Below are 11,610 nucleotides of genomic sequence, written 5' to 3'. Positions count from 1 at the left end.
ACAAGGGTTTTACCATCAAGTATTAAGTCTTGTTTGCCAGAGGGATCAAATACTTATTTAGGGGCAGCATGGTGAATAGCACTGCTGTGCTGGGGTCCTGGGTTCAAATCCCACCAAAGACAACATCTGCAAGGAGTTTGTATGTTCTCCCCATGTTTTTGTGGGTTTCCTCAGGGTACTCTGGTTTCCTCCCACATTCCAAAAAAACCATACTGATAGGGATTCTAGATTGTGAGCCCCATCGGGGACTGTGTGTCAGGACTCTGAACATTTTTTATTACCTTTTGTGCATTACTGCCCTTTTCCAAGATGGCGTCTTTGGTCTCATGTGCACTGTGTCTTCCTGCTATAAAACTCCACCCCAGCCTTCAGTCTGTGCTAGAGTATTCTGCCTTGCATCCAGCTCCTGACCCTGGTGACTCTCTGGCTATATATCTGCTCCAGTGAACCTGTGCGGTGATCCTGCTACTCTGCTCTGAGTTCCTGCTGCATACACCAGTTTCCAGTAATACTCCTTCATCTGCTGCTCGTGTTTACTTCTATCTGCATTTGCTGGACATGTAAGCTGTTGCTGCTCTGCAAAAACCTGAGACTATTACCCAGGCCTCCCTGGTTGTGCTAAGATATTATTTGAACTGCCTTATAAGCATAGCTATCTGTGTTTGGACTAAAACAAGGACTTATTCGTGTCAAGTATCCTCAAGAATAATTGTGCTTCATAGACTTTCTGCATGATTGCATTTTCCTCTGAAGTTTCCTATAGACTGCTAAGCTGCATTTAATATTTACTCCAAGTGTTGTGGACTTGAGTTTCTCTCTGCACCTGTTTGAATCACCATGTGATAATATAGACTTTACCATTTATAAAACTGTGTCCTGTAGTTGTCTTGTTCCATTCATAGAGTCTCCTGAGTTATCCCCTATAATTATTACAGGATACTCTAGCCACAAAAGAGGAGACTGCTGGAACAATGACTGCAGAGAGCAGATTAGAGCAGGTGTTTTCCATAATTAGATCACTGCAGAAAGATGTGGAAGGTCTGCAAAAGAAGTTTGGAAGCTTTGAACACAATCAACAAGTGTTTGGACAAACTTTGCAGGACTTAAGCACCCGCATGGCAGCCCAGGAAAACAAACTTGCTGGCATAGAGTCCCAGTATGGACGGGCTTGTCAGGACATAAGCATGCAAATAGCTGCACAAGCGACTTTACCCTCTGGGCAACCGCCACCAGCTAGCCTACCTAAGTTGCCCCCATTCAGATTTAATGGTGATCGCGACAAATTTCGTGGCTTTGTGAATCAATGTATGCTATATTTTGATGTACATGCCGACCGTTTTGCTAATGATAGATCCAAGGTATTGTGTGTAATAATGCTGCTGACCTCACGAGCGCTCGCCTGGGCGAATCCGATGATTGAGTCTCGTGACCCACGGTTAAATGACTTGGATGATTTCTTGGCCGCTATAGCATTAATGTTTGATGATCCTAATCGCCGTGCAACCACTGAATCTGCTTTATTGTCTTTACGCCAGGCTAAACGTTGTTATTGAGTACGCTACTGAATTCAGGAGATTAGCGGTAGATACCAATTGGGACAGTTATGCACAATTGCCTATTTTTAAAAGGGGTCTGTCTAGTATTGTAAAAGATGAATTAGCCCGCTCCGAGTCACCACAAGAACTAGAGACATTTATACAGCATTGTGTGCGCATAGACATTCGCCTTACTGAGCGTAGGCAGGAGAAGTTTGCTGCCTTTAACCGTATCTCTAACTTTTCATGCACATTGATTCCGTTCAGAGGCGCGAGATTAATGAGCGCTGGGAGTATCGCCTTCGTGAAAGTCTATGTTTCTACTGCGGCCAGTCTGACCACGTTTTGATCAATTGTCCTAAGTGTCCCAGACGGCCTAACAAGGTGCTAGCAGCAGTAGGGGAGTATGACAACTGTGATGATGAGTCTGACATCTCTGAATGTAGCCTGCCTTTAAACGCTGTATTCCATTCACTTTCTATGACTTCACCCCCCAAGGAGCTGAAGGAAAAGAACTCTCACTGTTCTCTCCCTATTAAGATCCTGTGTTCAGGACAGTGGATTTCCAGTGCAGCTATGATTGACTCTGGTGCAGGTGGTAATTTCATGGATATCGCATTTGCCAAGGAACATGGTATTGAAATTCAGCAAAGAGCCTCTCCAATTACCATGGAAACAGTGGATAGGTCACCTTTAATCTCTGGGCCTGTGGATCAGGAGACCGTACCCCTTGAAATTTTGTTGGAGCCTAATCATCAGGAGCAACTTTCTTTCTTGCTAATTTCTTCTCATTTTCCTGTGATTTTAGGCATTCCTTGGTTGCGTTCTCAGAACCCAATTATCAACTGGGAGACCAAGGAGATTATCTTTCTAAAAAGGAGCAACTCAGCATTAACAGAAGCTGTCCCTGAGTCCATGGCTATGGAACCACATGTACAGGTATTTACTTTACCTTCAGCTTATAAAGAGTTCTCTGACATCTGTGACAAGAAGAATGCAGATCAGCTTCCTCCACACAGGCATTATGACTGTCCCATTGAGCTGCTTCCTGGGGCAGCTATTCCTTTTGGTAACGTATACCCTTTGGCGGCACCTGAGCTTCAAGCCTTAAAGGAGTATATTGATGAAAATCTGGCCAAAGGCTTCATACGTCCTTCTTCCTCACCAGCAGGGGCACCTATATTTTTTGTAAAAAAGAAGGATGGGACCCTGAGACCCTGTGTTGACTATCGGGAACTCAATAAGGTAACCATACGAAACCGTTACCCTTTGCCTGATTCCCGAATTATTGGAAAGAGTCCGCCATGCTAAGGTGTTCTCTAAACTGGATCTTCGTGGGGCTTATAATTTGGTGCGTATTCGTCCAGGGGATGAGTGGAAGACAGCATTTAGATGCCGGTATGGACACTTTGAATATCTTGTGATGCCCTTCAGGCTTTGTAACGCCTCTGCAATGTTTCAACACCTTGCTAATGACATTTTCAGAGATTTGTTGGACCAGATTGTGGTGATCTACTTGGACGATATACTAATCTTTTCTGACTCTCTACAGGAACATGAAGAACATGTCAAAACTGTTTTAAGACGTTTGAAAGAGAACCATCTGTATATTAAGCCGGAGAAATGCGAGTTTCATCGTTCTGAGATACAGTTCTTGGGTTATATCATCTCTCCCCAGGGGCTGAACATGGAATCTGGTAAGATTCAGGCTATCCTTGACTGGCCGGTACCCAAGAACGTTAAGGAGGTCCAACGTTTTATTGGTTTTGCAAATTTCTACAGATGCTTTATTTGAAATTTTTCTGATATTGTCCGTCCCATTACTTCCTTGACAAAGAAGGAAAAGCCCTTTAAGTGGTCATCACAGGCTCAAGAAGCTTGTGATCGGCTTAAGATCTGTTTCACCTCAGCACCGCTGTTGATACACCCAGATCCAACACTTTCTTTCATTGTGGAGGTGGACGCTTCTGATAATGCTTTGGGGGCTATTCTCTCCCAAAGAACTGGAGAGAAGGGTCTGCTACATCCTTGTGCTTTCTTTTCCCATAGACTAACCTCAGCAGAGAAGAATTACAACGTGGGAGACAAGGAATTGTTGGCTATTATTGCCACTTTCAAACAATGGATTCATCATCTGCAAGGAGCTGCACAACAGATCATAGTGCTAACTGACCATCGCAATCTAGAGTTCCTTAGATCCGCTAGATGCCTTTCTCTTCGTCAGGCTTGTTGGAACTTATTTTTAAATCAATTTAACTTTGTTATCTCGTACCGTCCAGGTTCTCGTAATGGGAAGGCTGATGCTTTATCCCGAATCCATGCTGCGGATTCCGTACCTGGAGCCCCGTCCAAGACCATTCTATCTGATGCCAATTTCATTGGAGTTATCCACGATCAGGACTTGTGGAAGGAGTGCAGGGAGGCCTATGAAGGTGATGTATTTCTGGCCAACCCACCTGTGGATATTAATCTAGTCTTTAAGGGTGGCATGTGGTTCAGAGATCGACGTATCTACGTCCCTGAGGTCGTCCGTCTGCAGATCCTCAAGTTGGTACATGACTCCAAGTTGGCTGGTCACAGGGGGGTACAGAAGACACAAGAGTTCCTGAGCCGATTCTTCTGGTGGCCAACTTGCCTGAAGGATACCAAGGACTATGTTCACTCTTGTGAGGTATGTGCTCGTTACAAAACTCCTCATGTGGCACCTACGGGTCTTCTACAACCATTACCTGTTCCGTCCCGCCCTTGGGGGGTCTATATCAATGGACTTTATTGTGGAGCTGTCTACATCAGGGGGCATGAATACAATCATGGTGGTAGTTGATCGCCTGACTAAAGCTGCTCACTTTGTTCCATGCACCGTCCTCCCCTCAGCTAAAGATACAGTGAACTTGGTTATACAGAATGTCTTTCGGTTGCATGGGGTCCCGGATGAGATCATCTCTGACCGTGGAGTACAGTTCACTTCAAGATTCTGGAAGGGGTTTTGCTCAGCACTCAATATTGTCTGTCTCTCTTCCGCTTACCATCTCCAGACAAATGGTCAGACTGAGCGTACCAACCAGATGCTGGAACAATATCTAAGATGCTATGTCAGCCATCTCCAGGATGATTGGTTGGAGTTGCTGCCGTTAGCCGAATTTTCATATAATAATATCTCAGAGCGCCTCCACTAAATTTACACCTTTCTTTGCCAATCTGGGTTATCATCTGTGTATCTTACCTAGGTCTCCAATTAATCCTCCGGTTCCAGCAGTTGAGGAAAGGCTGACTGAGATGAGGCAAATATGGAGGTTCTGAAGGAATCCCTGACCACAGCTCAAGAACGTTATAAGAGATCTGCTGATAGATTCCGTAAACCTGCACCCATGTTCAAGGTAGGAGATTCCGTGTGGTTAGCAACTAAGAATCTGAAGTTAAACGTTCCTTCACAAAAACTTGGACAGAAATTCATTGGCCCTTTCAAGATCAACGGTATTGTGAGCTCTGTGGCCTGCCGGCTGAAGCTGCCTAGGACTATGAAGGTACACCCAGTTTTTCATGTATCTTTACTAAAGCCTGTATCTCCTAGTACCTTCCAGGGACGTGTTGTGCCACCTCCGCAGCCTGTGGTGATTGATGGGCAAGAACAATTTGTGGTGGAGGAAATTATTGATTCCAGGATTCGCAGGAATCGGCTCCAATATCTGATAAGATGGCAGGGATATCCCCCTGAGGAAGACTCTTGGGAACCTGTGGAAAACATCAATGCCCAACAGAAGATTTCTCGTTTTCATCAGAGATTCCCTGAGAAACCAGGTCCAGGATCGTCCTGAGGCCGCTTCTAAGGATGGAGTAATGTCAGGACTCTGAACATTTTTTATTACCTTTTGTGCATTACTGCCCTTTTCCAAGATGGCGTCTTTGGTCTCATGTGCACTGTGTCTTCCTGCTATAAAACTCCACCCCAGCCTTCAGTCTGTGCTAGAATATTCTGCCTTGCATCCAGCTCCTGACCTCTGATTACTCCCTGGCTATATATCTGCTCCTGTGAACCTGTGTGGTGATCCTGCTACTCTGCTCTGAGTTCCTTGCTGCATACACAAGTCTCCAGTAATCCTCCTTCATCTGCTGCTCGTGTTTACTTCCATCTGCATTTGCTGGACATGTAAGCTGTTGCTGCTCTGCAAAAACCTGAGACTATTACCCAGGCCTCCCTGGTTATGCTAAGATATGTTTTGAACTGCCTTATAAGTATATCTATCTGTGTTTGGACTAAAACAAAGACTTAAGGTACCTTCACACGAAACGACTTTGTAACGATATCGCTAGCGATCCGTGACGTTGCAGCGTCCTGGCTAGCGATATCGTTTAGTTTGACACGCAGCAGCGATCAGGATCCTGCTGTGATGTCGCTGGTCGCTGAATAAAGTTCAGAACTTTATTTGGTCGTCCGATCGCCGTGTATGACAGCAAAAGCAACGATACCAGCGATATTTTACACTGGTAACCAGGGTAAACATCGGGTTCCTAAGCGCAGGGCCACGCTTAGTAACCCGATGTTTACCCTGGTTACCAGCGTAAAATGTAAAAAAAAGAAACAGTACATACTTACATGCGTCCCCCGGCGTCCGCTTCCCACACTGACTGAGCGCCGCAAAGTGAAAGTGAAAGCGCAGCACAGCGGTGACGTCACCGCTGTGCCCTGCTACTGCCGGCGCTCACACAGTACAGGAAGCGGACCCCGGGGGACGCGCAGGTGAGTATGTACTGTTTGTTTTTTTTACTTTTACGATGGTAACCAGGGTAAACATCGGGTTACTAAGCGCGGCCCTGCGCTTAGCAACCCGATGTTTACCCTGGTTACCCGGGGACCTCGGCATCGTTGGTCGCTGGAGAGCGGTCTGTGTGACAGCTCTCCAGCGACCAAACAGCGACGCTGCAGCGATCGGCATCGTTGTCGCTATCGCTGCAGCGTCGCTTCGTGTGAAGGTACCTTTATTCGTGTCAAGTATCCTCAAGAATAACTGTGCTTCATAGACTTTCTGCGTGATTGCATTTTCCTCTGAAGTTTCCTATAGACTGCTAAGCTGCGTTTATTGTTTACACCAAGTGTTGTGGACTTGAGTTTCTCTCTGCACCTGTTTGAATCACCGTGTGATAATATAGCCTTTACCACTTATAAAACTGTGTACTGTAGTTGTCTTGTTCCATGCAAAGAGTCTCCTGAGTTATCCCCTATAATTATTACACTGCGATGATAATGTGTGTAAACTGTGAAGCGCTGCAGTGTTAGAGCTATATAGAAAAATAAAAACCAAGATTCCTCCTGACATGTGCGCAAACCTCATCATAAACTACAAAAAACGTCTGACTGCTGTGCTTGCCAACAAGGGTTTTACCACCAAGTATTAAAGTATTGTTTGCCAGAGGGATCAAATACTTATTTCTCACTGCAAAAAGCAAATACATTTATAGAATTTATACAATGTGATTTTCTGGATTTTATTTTTGATATTCTACCTCTGAATGTTAAAATTAACCTACCCTTAAAATTATAGACTGTTCATGTCTTTGTCAGTGGGCAAACTTACAACATCAGCAAGGGATCAAATACTTATTTCCCCCACTGTGAGTATGTCAATGTATGTGTGAGTTTGTTCCTGTGTGTTCATATCTGTGAAAGTGTCCCTGTGTATATGAGAGTGTCACTGTATATGTGAGTGTCCCTGTATATGTGAGTGTCCCTGTGTATGAGTGTCCCTGTGTACGTGAGTGTCCCTGTGTACGTGAGTGTGTCCATGTGTATGTGAGTGTCCCTGTGTACGTGAGTGTGTCCATGTGTATGTGAGTGTCCCTGTGTACGTGAGTGTGTCCATGTGTACGTGAGTGTGTCCATGTGTATGAGTGTCCTTGTGTACGTGAGTGTGTCCATGTGTATGAGTGTCCCTGTGTATGTGAGTGTGTCCATGTGTATGTGAGTGTCCTTGTGTACGTGAGTGTGTCCATGTGTATGTGAGTGTCCCTGTGTACGTGAGTGTGTCCATGTGTATGTGAGTGTCCCTGTGTATGTGAGTGTGTCCATGTGTATGTGTGTCCATGTGTATGTGAGTGTGTCCATGTGTATGTGAGTGTCCCTGTGTACGTGAGTGTGTCCATGTGTACGTGAGTGTCCATGTGTATGTGAGTGTCCCTGTGTATGTGAGTGTGTCCATGTGTATGAGTGTCCCTGTGTACGTGAGTGTGTCCATGTGTATGTGAGTGTCCCTGTGTACGTGGGTGTGTCCCTGTGTATGTGAGTGTCCCTGTGTATGTGAGTGTCCTTGTGTACGTGAGTGTGTCCATGTGTATGTGAGTGTCCCTGTGTACGTGAGTGTGTCCATGTGTATGTGAGTGTCCCTGTGTATGTGTCCATGTGTATGTGAGTGTGTCCATGTGTATGTGAGTGTCCCTGTGTATGTGAGTGTCCATGTGTATGTGAGTGTCCCTGTGTATGTGAGTGTGTCCATGTGTATGAGTGTCCCTGTGTACGTGAGTGTGTCCATGTGTATGTGAGTGTGTCCATGTGTACGTGAGTGTGTCCATGTGTATGTGAGTGTCCCTGTGTATGTGAGTGTGTCCATGTGTGAGTGTCCCTGTGTATGTGAGTGTCCCTGTGTATGTGTGTCCATGTGTATGTGAGTGTCCCTGTGTACGTGAGTGTGTCCATGTGTATGTGAGTGTCCCTGTGTACGTGAGTGTGTCCATGTGTGAGTGTCCGTGTATGTGAGTGTCCCTGTGTATGTGTGTCCATGTGTATGTGAGTGTGTCCATGTGTGAGTGTCCCTGTGTACTTGAGTGTCCCTGTGTACGTGAGTGTCCCTGTGTATGCGAGTGTCCCTGTGTATGACTGTCCCTGTGTATGTGAGTGTCCCTGTGTATGTGAGTGTCCCTGTGCGAGTATCCCTGTGTATGTGAGTGTCCTTGTGTACTTGAGTGTCTCTGTGTACGTGAGTGTCCCTGTGTATATGAGTGTCCCTGTGTATATGAGTGTCCCTGTGTATATGAGTGTCCCTGTGTATGTGAGTGTCCCTGTGTATGTGAGTGTCGCTGTGTATGTGGCAGTATCCATGTGTATGTGAGAGTGTCCCTGTGTGAGTATCCCTGTGTATGCGAGTGTCCCTGTGTATGTGAGTGTCCATGTGTATGTGTGAGTGTCCATGTGTATGTGTGAGTGTCCATGTGTATGTGTGAGTGTCCCTGTGTACGTGAGTGTCCCTGTGTACGTGAGTGTCCCTGTGTACGTGAGTGTCCCTGTGTACGTGAGTGTCCCTGTGTATGCGAGCGTGTCCCTGTGTATGTGTGAGTGTCCCTGTGTACATGAGTGTCCCTGTGTACGTGTGTCCATGTGTATGAGTGTCCCTGTGTATGTGAGTGTGTCCATGTGTATGAGTGTCCCTGTGTATGTGAGTGTGTCCCTGTGTGAGTGTGTCCGTGTATGTGTCCCTGTGTGAGTGTCCGTGTATGTGTGTCCCTGTGTATGTGAGAGTCCCTGTGTATGAGAGTGTCCCTGTGTATGTGAGTGTCCCTGTGTATGTGAGAGTCCCTGTTATGTGAGAGTGTCCCCGTGTATGTGAGAGTGTCCATGTGTATGTGTGAGTGTCCCTGTGTATGTGAGTGTCCCAGTGTATGTGAGTGTCCCTGTGCACATTAGTGTCTCTGTGTATGTGAGTGTTCCTGTGTAATTGTATGTGAGTGTCCCTATGTGAGTGTGTCCGTGTATCCCTGTGTATGTGAGTGTCCCTGTGTATGTGAGAGTGTCTCTGAGTATGTGAGTGTCCCTGTGTATGTGTGTCCCTGTACATGTGAGTGTCCCTGTGTATGTGTCCCTGTGTATGTGAGTGTCCCTGTGTATGTGAGTCTGTCCATGTGTATGTATGTTTCCCTGGATGTGAGTTTCACTGTGTGAGTCCCGTGTCCCTTCGTGAGTTTTTGTGTGTGCCAGTCCCCGTCAGTCCCCATATCACTGTGTCAGTTTCTGTACCGGTGCTGGCCGTAGCTGCCATTCTCCGTCAGTCTTCCAGCCCCAGCCCGTGTCAGTCTCTGTGCCACCGCCAGTCTTCCTGCTACCATGCTCCGGCCCCTGTGTGTCAGTCCCTGTGCAGACGCAAGTCTTCCTCCTCCTAGGCTCCGGGCCCAGTGTGTCAGTCCCGATGTCAGTCCCCGTGCCGCCGTCAGTCTTCCTGATCCTAGACTCCAACCCCCATGGCCCTGTGTGTCAGTCTCGGTGTCCCCGTTGGTCTTCCTGCCCCCAGGCTCCGGCCCCATGTGTCAGCCCGTGTCCCCGTTGGTCTTCCTGCTCCCTGGCTCCGGCCCCGTGTGTCAGCCCGTGTCCCTGTTGGTCTTCCTGCCCCCAGGCTCTGGCCCCGTGTGTCAGTCCCGGTATCCCCGTTGGTCTTCCTGCTCCCTGGCTCTGGCCCCGTGTGTCAGCCCGTGTCCCTGTTGGTCTTCCTGCCCCCAGGCTCTGGCCCCGTGTGTCAGCCCGTGTCCCCAATGGTCTTCCTGCTCCCAGGCTCCGGCCCCATGTGTCAGCCCCTGTGTCCCCGTTGGTCTTCCTGCTCCCTGGCTCCGGCCCCGTGTGTCAGCCCGTGTCCCTGTTGGTCTTCCTGCCCCCAGGCTCTGGCCCCGTGTGTCAGTCCCGGTATCCCCGTTGGTCTTCCTGCTCCCTGGCTCTGGCCCCGTGTGTCAGCCCGTGTCCCTGTTGGTCTTCCTGCCCCCAGGCTCTGGCCCCGTGTGTCAGTCCCGGTGTCCCCGTTGGCCTTCCTGCTCCCAGGCTCCGGCCCCTGTGTCAGTCCCTGTGGGTCTTCCTGTCCCCAGTCTCCGGCCCCGTGTGTTAGTCTCGGTGTCCCCGTTGGTCTTCCTGCCCCCAGGCTCTGGCCCCGTGTGTCAGCCTGTGTCCCCGTGTCAGTCAGTCTTCCTGCTCCCAGGCCCATGTGTCCCCGTGTGTCAGTCTTCCTGCTCCCAGGGCCCGGCTCCATGTGTCGGTCTTCCTGCTCAGGGCCCCGTGTGTCAGTACCTGTGTCCCCGTTGGTCTCCCTGCTCCCGAGCCCCTGTGTCAGTCAGTCTTCCTGCTCCCAGGCCCATGTGTCAGTCCCAGTGCCGCCGTCAGTCTTCCTGCTCCCAGGGCCCGGCTCCATGTGTCCCTGTGTCAGTCAGTCTTCCTGCTCCCGGCCCTCAGTCCCTGTGTCCCCGTGTGTCAGTCCCTGTGTCAGTCAGTCTTCCTGCTCCCGGCCCTCAGTCCCTGTGTCCCCGTTGGTCTTCCTGTCCCCAGGCTCCGGCCCCTGTGTGTCAGTCCCGGTGTCCCCGTCGGTCTTCCTGCTCCCGGCCCCGCCGCACTCTTCCCTGCGCCTCCCTCCTGCCCTCCTCTTCCGACTTCAGCACTTTAGTAAAGTGAATCTTGTCTCCTTCTTCTTTGTGCAGCTCTTTGCGGTAGTGGCGGCCCCGCTCGCCCGCTGCCCCCCGCTCGCCCGCTGCCCCCCGCTCACCCGGTGCCGCACATGGCCGCTCAGAGTTCTGCACTTCTCTCACTTGTTGTTGGTGACATTTATGAAGAAACGTCACCGCCCCCCCATGTGATGAAAGTTTAGTGCTCCCCCCAGAGTGTGACTAATCCCCCCGTCCCGCGCCCCCGGCCCCGTCCCGCGCCCCCGGCCCCCCGTCCCGCGCCCCCGGCCCGCACCCTCCGTGCAGTGCAGGCTCCCCTCCTCTCCCGGCTGCCCCCCTCCCTGCTCCCCCTCTCCCTCCTCCCTCTCTCCTCTCCAGCTGTCAATCACAGCCGCCTTTGAACTGGATTCCTTCCAGTCGTAACTTCCACTGACTCAATCCGGGCGAGCGCTGCTCTATCCCGGGCGCTCCGTGCACCTCGCTGCGGGCTCGGGGGGCTGCCCGCTGCTTTCGGGGGATCAGCCCGGACTCCGGTGACTCCTCTTCTGCGTCTTTGCCGATTCTTTTATTTGTGGAGAGTAGGGGGAGGGGGGCCCAGGACTCCGGAGCAGCGACTCCCCCACCCCCAGCTCCACAAAGACCCAGCACCGGCTCCGCAGCACCCGGGGCCCCG

This window comes from Ranitomeya variabilis, chromosome 4, assembly GCF_051348905.1.
Source record: "Ranitomeya variabilis isolate aRanVar5 chromosome 4, aRanVar5.hap1, whole genome shotgun sequence".
Lineage (NCBI taxonomy): Eukaryota > Metazoa > Chordata > Amphibia > Anura > Dendrobatidae > Ranitomeya > Ranitomeya variabilis.
Note: the sequence above shows the minus strand (reverse complement) of the source record.